Raw genomic sequence first — 16,042 nt, forward strand, 5'->3', positions numbered from 1 at the left:
CTCACAGTCCACTCTCTGTATTTTAGTCCACTCTCTGTACACTCAGTTCACTCTGTCACTTTTGTGCCTTCTCTGCCCTTTGCCTTCCCTCTGACCACTCTCTCTCGTCTCAAAGTTCAGTTCATGAAGGAAAGAGGAGACTGAGAATAAAACAATGACTGAGAAGACAGTGATGACTGAAATTTAGTGGAAGGGGTTCAATATGTAAGGTTTTTTAGATTTAGATTTTCCAGCAAATCCTTCATACCCACATTAATGAATTTTAATTTTAAGGGGCTCGAACTAAGGAGATAACACGCTCACTAGGTTCAAACTACAGTCCGATATTTAACGGAGGGGGTTCATTATGTATACAATTTTAGGTTTTTCCTGCAATTCTTTATTCCTACAATAAGCAATTATATATTTTCAGGGCTCGAACTCAGGACCCGTCATTGGGTTAAAACTACAGACTGTAATGTGGCGGAAGATTTGCATTGTGTATATAAGTTTTTAGTTTTTCCTGAAATGTTTTATTCCTTTAATAAAAAATTATAAATTTTCGAGGCTCGAACTCAGAGAATAATACCGTCATTGGGTTGAAACTACAGGCTGTAATTTGGCGGAAGATGTGCATTGTGTATACAAGTTTTAAATTTTTCGTGCAATTTTTATGTCTTTAATGAAGAATTATAAGTTTACGGGGCTCAAACCCGGGAAATAATGCCGTGACTGGGTCCAAACTACAGACTGTAATTTGGCGGAAGTCGAGCAGTGTGTATACAAGTTTGTAGATTTTTCCTGGAAATTTTTATGCCTCTAATAAACAATTATAGCCTACACTTTCGGTATTCGAACTCAGAAAATATTGCCGTCACTTTGTTCAAACAAGAGACTGTAATTTGGCGGAAGATGTGCATTGTCTATACAAGTTTTTAGATTTTTCTTGCAATTTTTTATGTCTCTAATACAGAATTATAAATTTTCGGAGCTCAAACCCAGGATATAATGCCGTCATTGAATCCAGACTACAGGCTGTAATTTCGCGGAAGTGGAGCATTGCGTGTACATGTTTTTGGACTTTTCCTGTAATTTTTAATACCTATAATGATGAATTATATATTTTCGGGGCTCAAATTCGGCCTTAATTGGTTCCTATGTTGGCGGTTCCATAGATGAACCGTTCCTACCTACTACCCTAGATCATATATACTAACAGATAGCTCTTTTATATAGGCTTTAGGGTTTGCAGTCGAGGCCGGCTTGATGTAGTTCAATAATCGTCAACAGATGGCACAATGACCAACACCATCACGAGACACGAACTCTGAACCGGTCTGGTCGGTCTAAATCGATTATTTCTATGTACTGTCGACAATTGATGACCATGGATAAATATTATTGGCCTATATGACCTAGGCAAGTTCGGAACGAGGGAGTTCTAATTATAGTTGTCACGTGGGCGAAGCGGAGAGATAAGATAAAGTACGCCTTTGTATTGAATAGAATACAATGCAGAGTCTCGCGCAAAGCCAATCTACCTAGAATTTTTAGACCATGTTATAAAGTTATCGGTGGGCTAAATTATGATTCGTTATCTCTTCTGTTTTTATATATTTGTCGTGAATATTATTTATATTATCAACTGAGTGTATAACATAATTTATCCGTTAATTGATATTTCACTAATGATAAATCCAAAGAAGAATGGGAAATAAGGGATTAAACACTGAACAATAAATAAAATAAGAGAATTTGACGTTCATAATTATAATGTTGTCGGAGTTTTGTTATACTTTACTTTGAATCATTTTAATTTGCACCACAAAAACTTATGAAAATTAATGTTAACATTACCTATTTAGTTATGATAGTAGTATATTGGAAAATTTGTGCATATAGCCTGATTACAATATATAAGTAATCCTATCCTAACCTAACCAATGGTAGTCTTGTTTATTTCAGACATGTTCGTATAATTATACAAAAACAAGAATAATCTAGTTTGCAGCCTGTGATATTGTCTCGTTTACAGTATTATATAATATACATATTACGATATTTACTAGGTACTTTAACAATATATAGTTAATAATATTATAAAATATACAGGCCTAATCCATTACCAAGAAATAGCCCTTCCCTCACATGTTCAATACTGTTTACCTCAAAAGGCCTTCAAACCTTAAAAACTATTAGAAACTGGATTAAAATAGTCATGTTGATGTAGGCCTACAACATTACATTTTTTGTCACTACTCCTGATCCCATTCTAATAGTTTCAGGTTTTGTAATTTGTAACAATACTAACAATACTGATGGGTCATTCCATAGTCACACACGTAACATTTTCGAAGTAACTATGATCTTCACAGGATACTTAATCAAATACTTAGGAGTTCATGAAAGACACATCACTGTTTTTTAACGTAAGCATTCCAAAATATAAACAGAAAACCATAATGAAAAGGAATAATTAATAATGTAAAAAATATTAAATATTATATGGTGTGACACATGAACATTTTCTTGTACTTAATTTATTACCAAAATGGAAAATGTTCATATTATTGTGCCAAATGTCATAAATGCATTTAATTGTTTTTGAAACAATTAAGACATTTGTGAAGTACATGTAACTGCTAAATCGCATACTTAATAAAAATAACAGTGCCATTAGCAAATAAAATATTACAAATTATATTGTGACACACGAACATTTCTGTCAAGTTGATTACTAATCTTTTCAAATGCATATAGAGATTTACCGTATACACTGTGTCTACAGTTCTTATTATACAAAGCAACACTTGATTACACTAAAGTGTCCACACCTGTGGAGTAACGGTCAGCGCGTCTGACTGCGAAACCAGGTGGCCCGGGTTCGAATCCTGGTCGGGGCAAGTTACCTGGTTGAAGTTTTTTCCGGGGTTTTCCCTCAACCCAATACGAGCAAATGCTGGGTAACTTTCGGTGCTGGACCCCGGACTCATTTCACCGGCATTATCACCTTCATATCTTTCAGACGCTAAATAATTTAGATGTTGATACAGCGTCGTAAAATAACCCAATAAAAAAAAATTACACTAAAGTACACTTTCAGATTTAAAATATCCACGGTTGTTTACAACTATATGTGGTGATATCTCCTTGTAATGTCACGTAACAAATACATCAATATAAGCTATCCACTTTTTCTGCCATTTGTACTACTTCCCTTTTTTTAACAACACAGACGCTTTAAATTCTTCGCCACTACAAGCTTTTGTAACTTCCTCTGCTTATCTGACGACTTTTTTTAAATTGATTATTTAACGATGTTGTATCAACTACTAGGTTATTTAGCCTCGATGGAATTGATGATAGTGAAATGATATTTGGCGAGATGAGGTTGAGGATTCGCCATAGATTACATGACATTCGCCTTACAATTGGGGAAAACCTCGGAAAAACCTCAACCAGGTAACTTGCCCCAATCAGGATTTGAACCCGGGCCCACTCATTTCACGGTCAGATGTGCCTACCATTACTCCACAGCAGTGGACCGAACATGGGTTATGTACATTAATTCTTTTGACTTTCGGTTAGCTTTCTTAAGAATACGCATAAAGAAATGTAGTGTTTTCCAGGCTATCCTTGTAATATTAGTGACTTATTTCAACCAGTTTGTTACTAAAATATATACAGTACCTAAGTGTTTACTTGTGACACTGGTGATCCATTTAATTGGTATATGAGACGAATTTAATTTTGTGTTTTACAGAAGGATACATATTGATTTACTTTTGCTCACATTGATTTTAATTTTATTTGTTGTAGTCCAGTTTTCAATAACGTCAAGCTAGTTTTGCAAGGCGGTGATATAAGATTTATCACTAATTTTTTCTGTATATTATACAGTCATCCACGAATAACCTTGCCTGAGAAGTGACATTTCTAGTCAAATCCTACAATAATTTTCAGTAAATATTTTGCACCGAGAAGCTATTATACATTTAATTTTACTTCTGAGACCAGTGAAATATATGCCAATTTTATTAGAAAGGTGCATGTATAATTATCCAATAGCATGATATTATCTGCAACAAAAACTAAAGGGCATGAAAGAAAAGAAGAAAACATTAATGCTGTGGTTCTTAGAGTTCCATTAGAGTTACACGTTCATTGTCCACTGAAAGTTGTATTTCTCTATTGAAGTGTAAAAGAGAAACTCTCATAAATTATGTCAGAAACAAAGAAAGGCACCACCCAAATATGTGGGATAATTAATTTAATAATGTTATTACCGGGACTTGAAAAAAGCAATCATATGTAATGGGTGGGGAAAAAAATACTTTTTAATCGCGCTTCTATAGTTCGACAATGCTGACTATTCAGAGTTTTGCCTGACAGGTGAGCTACCATAAATTCCTTGAAGTCCTAGTTATTACTGAAGCCAAATGTGTGTCTCTTGTCAAGAGTCCATTTTATTTATACTTGTTAAGACATCATTCATAGACTAGTTACCGCTTTCAGTTTTGATACTACATACACTGAAATTAATCTATTATTATTCGTCCTATTTATACATTTATATTGAATGATTCGGTCTACCTTCATAACACATCTCATCAACAATACTCGATAAGAGTTGAATTAGCTTCCATGCTGCGTTGTATTTATTTTGTCATGTTCCTATAGCAGGAATATTAAATAGGAATTCCTTAAAACAGATTTATATTCACTCCTATGCCTTTATATAGAATACCAGTACATATACTGTATTTCTTAAGATTTGGTTACTTTATAAACAGTATGTTAGTGCAAGAATTCTTTTTTTCATATTTAATAATTCCGGCATGTGTCAATAAATATGCTTGAGACCTCTGTCTCTCTGAATTACTCTTTACTAACTGGAAACATATTCCAAATTTATATTTTTAAAAAGTATTAAAATATCCTCACAATTTAGAGCATAACAATTCCCGAAATAATCATCCTACATTAAATTATTAAGATAAAAATGATTCAATCTATCGCTTGTAACAATACCTTTATGGTCCTAATAAATTAAGAAATAATTTACATCCAACAGATTTATTTTAAAATGGCCTGCAGTTATTATTTTGAATTTTATTGTACCTTAATAAATTGAGTTAAGGTACAATAAAATTTCATCAAGTTTCAAACAAAGTAATTCCATCTTTCCAACAGGGGGACAATAAATACTTAACCTTCAGACTACCAAGCTCTAAGACCAACACCAACTACCAAGCGGGGTCAGCCAAGACCCCGAGAAGAAATTGCTTTATAAAGAACAATGAAAACAATTTGTAATAAAATACTTAAAAGAAAATTATTAATATAGTGCATTTTGAAAATACAACATACTTAAACAATGAGTTCGGAAACAATAGAAGTCCAATTTTACCTTAACCTAACTGAAATTTTCTTCTCTAGTATTTTTTTCATATTTCGAATTCATGCATTCAAGTTTTTCACAATTTCTATCTTGAGTTCAAATTAAAAGTTCAAACTAATTTGGGGCAGGTATATTTTTGACAATAAGAGCAAAAATATTCACGAAAAATAAATAGGGTGTACAACTGAACAGAAGAAATTTATGTAACAAACTTCACATCTGAAGTCCACTTCACAGTTTCACTGCATGACAGACACAATGTTTTGGTTATTTTCTTGATATGGCTTTTGCACATGCATTGTTTTTACACATTTCACAGGATTCACTAGCATTCCTGACAGTTTTCTAGGGCACAACTGACATCAGCTTTTTATATAGCTTGATTAGAGGTTCACTATCTTCTCTTCCCATAGGCTCTCGCTCAGGAACAAGATATCTCATTGCAGTTATTGCTGGTTTGTGAAATCCTGTGTTATGCTGAAGTCGTCGTTTCGTTTTCGGAATGATCGGCTCCTTCCCAAATTGGAGCAGAAAGTACATTATTCTGTGCGTAGAACTTGACTGAAGATGTGTATTCTTTGCCTTCCATATTACATAAGCATTGAGACACCCAATGTCGACAATGTTCAGGAATAAGACACAAGATCATCGTCTTGTGGTTTTCACAGAATATTCATTTACCATTTTGTCCATAGACTGCGCTTGTTTGAGAGCAATGTAAAATCAGTTCTTCTCTCTGGCAGTGAGACATGGAAAGTGACAAAACGCCTCACTCATGAACTGCAAACATTTGTGAATCGTTGTTTACAAAACATATTGGGGGTATGGTGGCCGAACGTCACTTTCAATACATTACTTTGGAAGAAGATGCAACAGAAGTCCATTCATCTGGAGATAAAAAGAAGAAAATGGCGCTGCACTGGACACACCCTGAGACGCCCAGAAGGGAACATTGCTACAGAACCACTCGAATGGAATGCTCAGGGGAGTAAGAAAACAGGAAGGCCCAGGATAACGTGGCAGCGGTCTGTTCAAGAAGAAGCTCAAAATCTAGGGAAGAACTGGAGAGAAGTGAAGGCCTTGCCCACAAATAGGTCAGAATGGCGCTTTTCTGTTGTGGCCCTATGCTCCCCATATGGAGACATAGGACAACGAATATATGTATGTTTTTTGTCCATAGTATCGACACCCCATTTTAGGGCTAGGCAACAATACCTTGGGTATTCCATGCCTATTCTTTCTCATTGTTCCACACAGTGTCAAATATTTCTCGTAAAGTTCACTTGCAAGTGGAATAGATGTAAGAAAGAATATCTGTCGTAATGCCGTACCCTCCTTGTAGGCAGCTGGTTAGATCAAAAACTACTCTTTGACATTGATTTTTTCAGGAGCAGCCCCTTCTTTTCCAGTGTACACCTGTAAGTTTATTGCGTAACTTGTTTCTACATCAACCAGGACCCAAATTTTCATTTCATACTTAGCAGCTTTTGATTTCATATAAACAATGAAAGGGCAGCATCCTCGGAAAGAAACAAGTTGTTCAGCTACAATTCTAATACACATCTTACAGTAGATGGACTTACAGTGGTCGACAAACAAACTGAAGACATCTCTGATAGCAGCCAGTTTATCATTCCGTCTCTTTTCATCTCCTGTACTAGTGTCATCAAATCTGATGAATGTCAATAAATGCTGAAATAGAGTTCGAGATATTGCAGCAAGAAATATGTCTCTTTTGTACATGGGCTCTGTAGTTCATAAAAACTCTAAGACTCCACGTTAGCTGTCAAAACACTCATGGTTATCAAAAATGCATGCATTTCATCGACATCTGTTGGCAGCCATTGTCTCTGTTTTTCTGGATTTTTTTTGTATTCCATTTTTCATGAAAAGCCTGCGCCTTTTTATTAGTACAGTCTACAATAATTTTTCAAATACTATCACCAAACTATATCTTGAAAACATCATTCATTGTCTGAAGTCTCTGAGATGCACATGTAAGCACCGAAGGCACTCTAACAATATTTTGAACTGTTCGTCGTGTGGTTTTTGGTGGACTTTTAGACCAAGACAGACCATTTTTACTCGTATAATTTTCCTCAATCTCCATATCATCATTTTCATCTGCACCAACATCAACATCAGTATCACTATTTTCTATTTCATCTGCTACTTCTTCAACCTCTTCCATTTGTCTCTTCTAATTCTGACAGAGTGAAAATGAAGAAGTACAACTACTTCTTCATTTTCACTCTCACTCTCGCTCTGTATCATATGAGTCACTTCACCAACATGTTCCTGCTTATGTATGTCATATATTTTCCTCTCCCACGCCGTAGCGTCGTGGTCTAAGGCATCCTGCCTACGACTCAAGTTAAGGAATGCGCGCTGGTTCGAGTCCTCATGGGGAAGAAATTATCTCATAAAATTTCGGCCAGTGTATGGGACCGGTGCCCACAGAGCAATGTTATGCACTTCGGGAGCTACGATGGGTAGCGAAAATCCGGTTTCGCAAACCAGCTATAACGTTAGGGGGATCATCTTGCTAACCACACAATACCTTCATTCTGGTGGATGATCGTCCACCTCTGCTTCGGCATGTGGACGTGAGGCCAGCAGCCGGCTGGTCGGTCTTGGCCCTGCAAAGGGCTGTAGCGCCATGGATTTATACATTTTCCTTCCTGACATTTTTATGTATCAAGAAGAGTAATCGTGTACAACTCAATCTAAACCAGTAATCTACTGAACTAAAAGTGTAGACAGATTCCCAACAACAATGTACAAACAATTTGAGATACCTGAAAGGCTTATCAACAACAACAATGGGCAAAGAAAATAAACTAGTGACAAAAGTTTTGTACAACACAAACTACCAAGAGGGGTCAACAGAGACCCCACTGAATAAAAATAAATATTATTCTCTTAGGGATGGAACACTTACGTAACCAACACAACAGACATGACGCGATAAACAAGTCTGACAATAACAAGAAGTATCAATGTGCACAGATACCATTTTCACATGAAAATAATTAAAAATTTTGCGTCGGGGTCTCTTCTGACCCCGCTTGGTAGTCTGAAGGTTAAAGTAATGCTAAACTCGAAAAACTTATTGATGCAACTTAATTTCATATTCTATACCACTAACACCAAAAAAAAGTGTCCTATTGTTCATACTGATTCAAGATGAATAGTTTCTTAGTGTTTGTCCATTCCACTTTTTTTATTGTCCTTCCCATTTCTATTTCTCTCATTTTTAGTAGGTACTTCACATGTAGTATATGTTTTATTTTAATACATATAATGACCATGAAGATATTTGGAAATGTCTTACAAAATTCTTGCTGAAGACCATTGTGGTAATATTCTGCCGCATCTGTAGTTTGTACATTTCGAAATTTTCGTGCTTCAGCCCAGAATTCAGGCGGAGGGAGGAGAGGTTGATGTGCCAATGTAGTTTTCCAGAATATAATAATATTCAAAACATTCTCTAATAGGAGGGGCCTCTGATATTAGCTCTGCAAAAAATCTGATATCGGTACTTCTGTTGCTGGTAAATAAGAAAGAACGAAATATAAAAATTTTTAACCACTTTCGAATTTCAGGTGCTTTGTGTCTCAGCTGCTGGTTTGATATACTGTTTGTTTCTTTTAATTTTCCAGAGCAAAAACTGTCCTAAGCGAAATTTACACTCTGTAATTTTAACACTGGGAACATTTATTTTGGCAGCATTGTGTGATGCTATTTCATAATATAACAAGAGCTTTGAAATGATTAACTGCTAACTACTTACCTGGGTGAAGCGGTTCCTGTGATTTCTGAAGTGAAAACCGTTCAATTTATAAGGAATTTTTTTGTGGAGATGCATTTGATTGTATATGCAAGGTGTAAAAGTGCCTAAACTAACTGACCCCAGTGCTGTCATGGAGGCCACACGAGGCCATATATCGTATGGAACCTACAATTTTTTTTAATTAATCGTATGGGGAAATGAAAATTTTGTCTGTAAGGAGCCATACGGCATATGGGTGCCTAAGTTTTGTACGCGGAGATCTATACAGATCTTAGATCATCTCTTCCTGTTCCTACTGTACCTACCGGTACCTATTTTGATGTTCATAAACAAAAATTATCCACCTCTTCAGCACTGGAATCCAGAATTATATAAAATAATGGTTGAAAAACAAGAAGTGCTGCAAATATACACTCCAAGATTCATCGAGACAAGTGTGCATCTATGGTGGTGCTACATGGTGTATTCTTTAAATCAAACTCGTACAATTAAATTGTAAAGCAAAACAATTTCTTTACTTCTTCTTTAATATTAAAAAAAATAATTAAATGACAATTGGAGAAATAGAGAGAGGAGAGTAAAATATATTTCAAGGGAGAAAACAAGGGGTGGGGTGTATGGCCAAGAAAAAAATTACCATGACAGCACTGACCAAACCTAACCTCTTACAGACTCATGTATGTAAGGTGAATAAGCTGAGTATGAAGGAAACTACCTCAGCGCTAATTTAACTCTTATAGATGAACTATATAAAGAACTTCAAGTGTCAATATTGTCTCAAAGGTTTCTGTGTAACAAACTTCATTTAGAAATGCCCATCTGCGATTATGTTAACTGCAGAAGAAGGAAGAAATATTGTCATATGAAGTTACTCAAATTTCCAATTAAGGACAAGGAAAGGCTACAAAAGTTATTTTTGATTTCACCCTTATAAATTGAACGATTTTCACTTCAGAAATCACCGTAACTACCTCAGCACTAGTTTCAGTAATTTAAGGACCAGTATAAAGTAAATTTGATTAAAGTGAGAAAGAAATTCGTAAGAGAGGCGGTCAGGAGGGATTGAGGTTGTCTACTAATTCGTTGCAAACAACTATTATAGGCTATTTCATTTGACTAACGATGATTTGTAGAGAGCAAAATACCTACAGTAGGGTAAAGAATCTAAATCAGTACGTTTGAGAACGGATATAAAAGTGTCAGGAAAATAACAGAATTACCGTATATTGCAATTAACTCTGCATTGGCAGAGAAACCGCACAGGGTATCGTAAATCTGCTGAAAATTAGAAAATTGTGTAAAAAAATGCATTCAGAGCGAATTTTCCAGCCTGATAATATCTCGCCCACGTTATGGACATAATTCAATACCGTAAGACTGATATAAAACAAATACTAGAACAATTTGTTAACCAAAGACGATGTTCAGTAGTTATTTAACAACATACAGAGCAAATAAAAACACAAACGCATATTCTAGCAATAGTTCAGATGAAAAGAAAATGATTAGTACGACCGCTTATTCGTAAAAAGAACACTGCCAGCTGTGTAGCCTACATGAAGCAATATATCACGTCTACGTTATGAACTCGTTGAATTTACTGTGGACGAGAAACGTACAGTTATTATTTATCTGCTTCCATATCGCATCATATAATACACCTGTAAAATGAAAACATATAGGCCTAGAAAAGAGGAAACAAGTTTGGGAGGAGGGAGTTGCAATTCTTCCCCTTTCGGATAAATTTCAGAAGAGGGATACCTGCTTTTCCTTCATATTCAAAAATTGTAATCTTGTTCACACAAAATAAATTAGTGCCTTTTCGTGAGCATCATGATGTGCATTCAACAAACGCAGACAAATCTGATCTTTTTAGTATTTTGTGATAATTGTTGCTAGGGAGGTATTGTATACTGAAAATTGAAAACAATCAGATTTCGTACATCAAATGATGACAGATTATATATTGAACGCAAACAACATTATATCAGCCATGTACCAAAATGTCATCTATGTGTGTTGATGAATTTGGGTAAAACAAGCTTCTGTATACTACAATTTAGCGACACATCAAAGTCTTATTGTAACATAACCTCACATTACAATGAGAAAGAAATTTGGAGGTGGCATGACGTAAAAAAGTCATCCCACAGTCGTATTACTCTATGTACTGTTCAGGTACTCTGCCATCTAGTGTTTGTTATTGCAAGCTCATTTCTCGACACTAGCGACGCATATCGTCCGTTATTTTCCAGTTGCGTCTAAATTTAATATAAGTTTGGTCAATCTGTTTTATATATAATAATAATAGGTAGAAAAGCGCAAAATATGCATATTTTGTGTGTTCGTTCCATGGATGCTTATTCACTACAGAAACTCGTTAGTGATTCGATTCTTAGTCTGCATGAGAGGGCGTGGTATCTTTCACAGGCACCTTCGCACAATTTACACATGTTTTATATATAATCTAGGCTACTACAAACATAATCTTTGTAATAAGCAACGAGTTAGAAAGAGAAAGATATAGTGTGGTCATTGCGCCGCCATGTTTGAAGAAAATTGAACGACTGTCGGCAATGAACTTATGCGCCCAAAACAAAGTGGGCGTGGTGATAACTGACATTAGAATCGTCAGCTATCTTAATTTCGTTTGCATAAATCAGTTAAACTGAAGTGGAAAAACCTAGTATTTCGTCAAATACGTGCTAGGAACTTAATCTAAACTTATGTACGCTAAATTTAAAACACTTGAGCTATTCCTAGTAGGAATGCTTAAAAGAATAACCTAAGCAAAATTGTCATGTAGTATGACAAGAAGTCCTAGCAAATATACTGAAGAAAATGTTAATATTCATAGGTTCTTTTAAATGCGACCTGCAAGATTGCCTATAAAATGAACGAGTATGATTCGGATGATTTTATTAAATTGTTTTCCCAGTCTCTACACGTTGCAAAACTATTTACTATACCATAAGATATAGAATGAAAGTAGGCCCTATCTGTAGTAAACAACCTTTACCTCCAAGCTTGTAACGTGGATGAAACATGACAAAACACGCTTTCAGTTTTTTTTGTTACAGTAAAGTATAATTATTTTCGAAATGTGAACGTGAGGCCAACAGCCGGATGGTCTGTCTGAGCCTTTCAAGGGCTGTGGCACCACAGATAATTATTAGTGTATAATTGAGCACCCACGTACAATAATGGGGTAAGTAGTTACGAAATATATTCATACTTACCCCATTATTGCACCTGGGTGCTCAATTATGTTCTTTCATGTCCTTCCAGTCAAAATACTAACAACAATACGACCTACCCCAGAGTTTTGCGTTATTTTGGATGCGAGTGTCGAAATACAGTTTTAATATTTGATTGCTATTACTAGGTTTGAAACGGAATTGTAGCGGTTTTATCCGTATTTAGTTTAACTTTATTACTAGTGAACCATTTATTTGATTAATCGTTTGTCTTCGAAATAGGCCTATTTCTTATAAGCTACAGCTCATCGTCTTCTTGTATAAGCAGTAAGGACAGAAGAAGCAGAAATAAAGGATGCCGGTGTCGAAATACAGTTTTAATATTGTATTACTATTTGTTTTTCACTGGGTCTGAAACGGAATTGTATTGGTTTTATCCGTATTTAGTTTAAGTACATTACCAGTGAACCATTTATTTTGTTTATGCCGCGCGTTGTTACACATTTATGCATGAAAAAAATGCTGCTAATTAACAAAACTATGGACTTAACTTCATAAAATTTACATGAAATATGATATATCAGTTCTCTTTTTCCTTTTGACATTGCAGTTATATGCAGCACACACAACAGGCATGTTTTTTCTTCGTTTTTTTTTTTTTTTTGTACTTCTTACCTCCGTTATACAACATTGCAAGCAGATGAATTTTTACAAAGGTGGGCGCTTAGCTCAGTTCTGCCGTGTTTCGCGGTGGCACCGCAAAGAGCGCTGTACAGGACAACATGGCCACTCAATAGTCTTCTCTTTCTAACTCGTTGGTAATACGACAACAGTATTTTACACTCTTTGCGCGTCTTGTACTCTCTGCTCGACCTGCATTAGGTTTTTATCGAGAGGAAGATTGGCATAAGTAACAATTTTCGTTGCAGTGGAGGCAGATGAGTTAAGGTTGGTAGCGCAAAAAGCGCTAGAAATATGTTGGCACTCCTTCAAATGTTACAGCATAGCGGGACAAATACTGCAGTAGAGCCTATTTTCCTAAGAACCTTATTCTCAAATACCCTTAACCTCTGTTCCTCTCTCAAAGTGAGAGTCCAACTTTCACAACCATACAGAACAACCGGTAATATAACTGTTTTATAAATTCTAACTTTGAGATTTTTTGACAGAAGACTAGATGATAAAGCTTCTCAACCGAATGATAACAGGCATTTCCCATATTTATTCTGCGTTTAATTTCCTACTGAGTGTAATTTATATTTGTTACTGTTGGTCCAAGATATTCGAATTGTTCCACCTCTTCGAAGGATAAATCTCCTATTTTTATATTTCCATTTCGTACAATATTCTGGTCATGAGACATAATCGTGTCTTTTCGGGATTTACTTCAAAACCTATTACTTTACTTGCTTCAAGTAAAATTTCAATGTTTTCCCTAATCGATGACTTGAGGCTTTCCCGGCGTTTGATGTAGAATAACTCTTCTCGGGGACCTTGTCCCTGAAGAAGATGGCAGAGCTAGCCGTCGAAAGCTTGGAAGCTAATCTCCAACTCACCTGGCTGAGAACCCGAGAAGAGTTATTCTTTTCCCTAATCGTTCGTAGATTTTCTCCCAACATATTCACGTCATCCGCATAGACAAGAAGCTGATGTAACCCGTTCAATTCCAAACCCTGTCTGTTATCCTGAACTTTCCTAATGACATACTCTAGAGCGAAGTTAAAAAGTAATGGTGATAGTGCATCTCCTTGCTTTAGTCCGCAGTGAATTGGAAAAGCATCAGATAGAAACTACCCTAACGGACTCTGCTGTAAGTTTCACTGAGACACATTTTAATTAATCGAACTATTTAGATTAAGTTACTAGTACAAAGTCCACATTTTGACGAATCGTTAGGTTTTTTCCAGTTTACCAGAACTTTATGCAAACGAAATGTGACAGATTACATTCAACTCGACTCATATTTATCACCACGCCCACTTTGTTTTCGTCCCTTAATAAATGGCGATGCTCTCTCGTCTTTCAATTTGCTTCAAATAATATAGCGGTGCAACAGCAGCTCTATAAACTATAATACCTGACATTTTTTTCGTATCCAAGCCTTCTTGCCTTTGAGAGCAGTTCCACAGTAAACGCCTTCCGTACCAAATCCGTATGGTGCTGTTGGTCCATTTCGGCTGAATTCGCGGCGCACACACAAACACAAATACGCACGCATGCACAGAGCGTAGCGTTGCTAATGTCACATTGGTTGTGTGCACCGGTACTTCGAAAGACTTTGGTGTACTAAGTGGTGGTGACTGTCAAACCAATTATTTGTATACTTATTTATATCAATTCAATTCAATTATCCTTTACAAGAGCTTTGAAACAGACAGTGTAAAAAATATAACTTACACATACCATTGTCAACGAAGGGCGAGGCCAGGGGACTTTCATAGAGGGGAAAAAAAAAGTATTAGAAAGGTGAGAATTTTACCTTGAACTTACGTAATGGTAATCACAGTAAAATCTACAGTGTAATCTTATTGGAGATAGCAGTCATGTGATCTTAATGTAGTAAATTTAATTGTACGTTTATCAAATTGTACTTTTCTCACATATCGTGATATGCGATATAATATTGTAAGCTTTCAATTGCAATGTCAGAATTCGTAAAGGATGTTTATTTTTACTGAAAGCAGTGTGATATGGAATTGAATTACAGTCTTTTTCACTTTTAAAGTTATTAGGCCTACATTAGACCTAGGTGCTAATTCAGTTGTTGGGTAGGTACATATAAATATTACGTATGTACGAACTAGCATGTTACTGACATAATATATTGTGGTTATTATGTTTGGCTTTTATCAGTTGAGAACGAATAATTTCAAGGGAAAAATTGTTCCGGGGCCGGGTATCGATCCCGGGACCTTTGGTTGAGAACGATTTTTAACAAAGATTACGCCAATTTGAAGGAAGCCCTAATAAAGTTATAAGTATCTTTGCCCAACATGTTTCTAATTTAATTTTTTTTTCATTTCATTTATTGTATTCCATAGATCTTACATTAGCATTGAAGCTTTAAGATGTGGAAGAAGTAAAAATTTTACAAGATTACAATTTTTTGGAGAGATGAAGTGAGGTTAGGCCGAGACAGAATGTGGTCTTTTGCAGTAGTGAGCATTTACAGTTTGAAGACCTGTATGAAATTATAATAATCAAGTTTCATAACAATGGGTTACAGAGAAAAATAATAGAGATATGCATATCATCTTTTGCCACAATAAAGATATCATCAGAATATCATATCACTTCATCTCGCCAAAAAAATTGTACCTAATCTTGTAAAATCTTGGCAGAGCAGAGTTATTATTTATTTATTCGTCAATTTTTTTTAAATTTAATTATTTAGTTGAAAATGTTGATAAGTTTCATGGTAATGCAATATTTTATTTTTGTAACTGAAAAATAACATACAGTAGGCTACATTAATCTTTTGTGGTCTACGCAACTATTATCGTGTAAGGAATTATATCTAGGCCTAATTTTAATTTTTCTTTGAAGTATTTTGTATCCTTGATAGGTCAATATGCTCTCTAAGATTTCTGGCCTCTATAAAATGTAAATAAAAGGATCACACACTGTAAGCTGCATATAAAATACTTCTAACAGAGATTAGCCCTTCCTTGT

General features: G+C 35.4%; 1 protein-coding gene and 1 long non-coding RNA gene across 3 annotated transcripts in view; one reads left to right on the forward strand and one right to left on the reverse strand.

Annotated features, from left to right (window-relative positions):
- The window catches only part of LOC138707999 (uncharacterized), a 109,415-nt gene extending 94,833 nt beyond the window's left edge, over positions 1 to 14,582 (reverse strand). The window contains exon 1 of the long non-coding RNA XR_011334519.1: positions 14,448 to 14,582. This is a non-coding gene — a long non-coding RNA (uncharacterized lncRNA). The remainder of the gene's footprint in view (positions 1 to 14,447) is intronic.
- Positions 14,583 to 14,628: 46 nt separating this feature from the next.
- The window catches only part of Rab9 (RAS oncogene family member Rab9), a 35,338-nt gene continuing 33,924 nt past the window's right edge, over positions 14,629 to 16,042 (forward strand). The window contains exon 1 of one of the 2 annotated variants that reach the window (XM_069838106.1): positions 14,629 to 14,836. The gene's annotated coding sequence lies outside the window, so the exon portion shown is untranslated. Of the gene's footprint in view, positions 14,837 to 14,913; positions 15,139 to 16,042 lie in introns of those variants that run through there. The other variant, XM_069838107.1, reaches the window with a different exon arrangement.

This window comes from Periplaneta americana, chromosome 10 (assembly GCF_040183065.1).
Source record: "Periplaneta americana isolate PAMFEO1 chromosome 10, P.americana_PAMFEO1_priV1, whole genome shotgun sequence".
Classification (NCBI taxonomy): Eukaryota; Metazoa; Arthropoda; class Insecta; order Blattodea; family Blattidae; genus Periplaneta; species Periplaneta americana.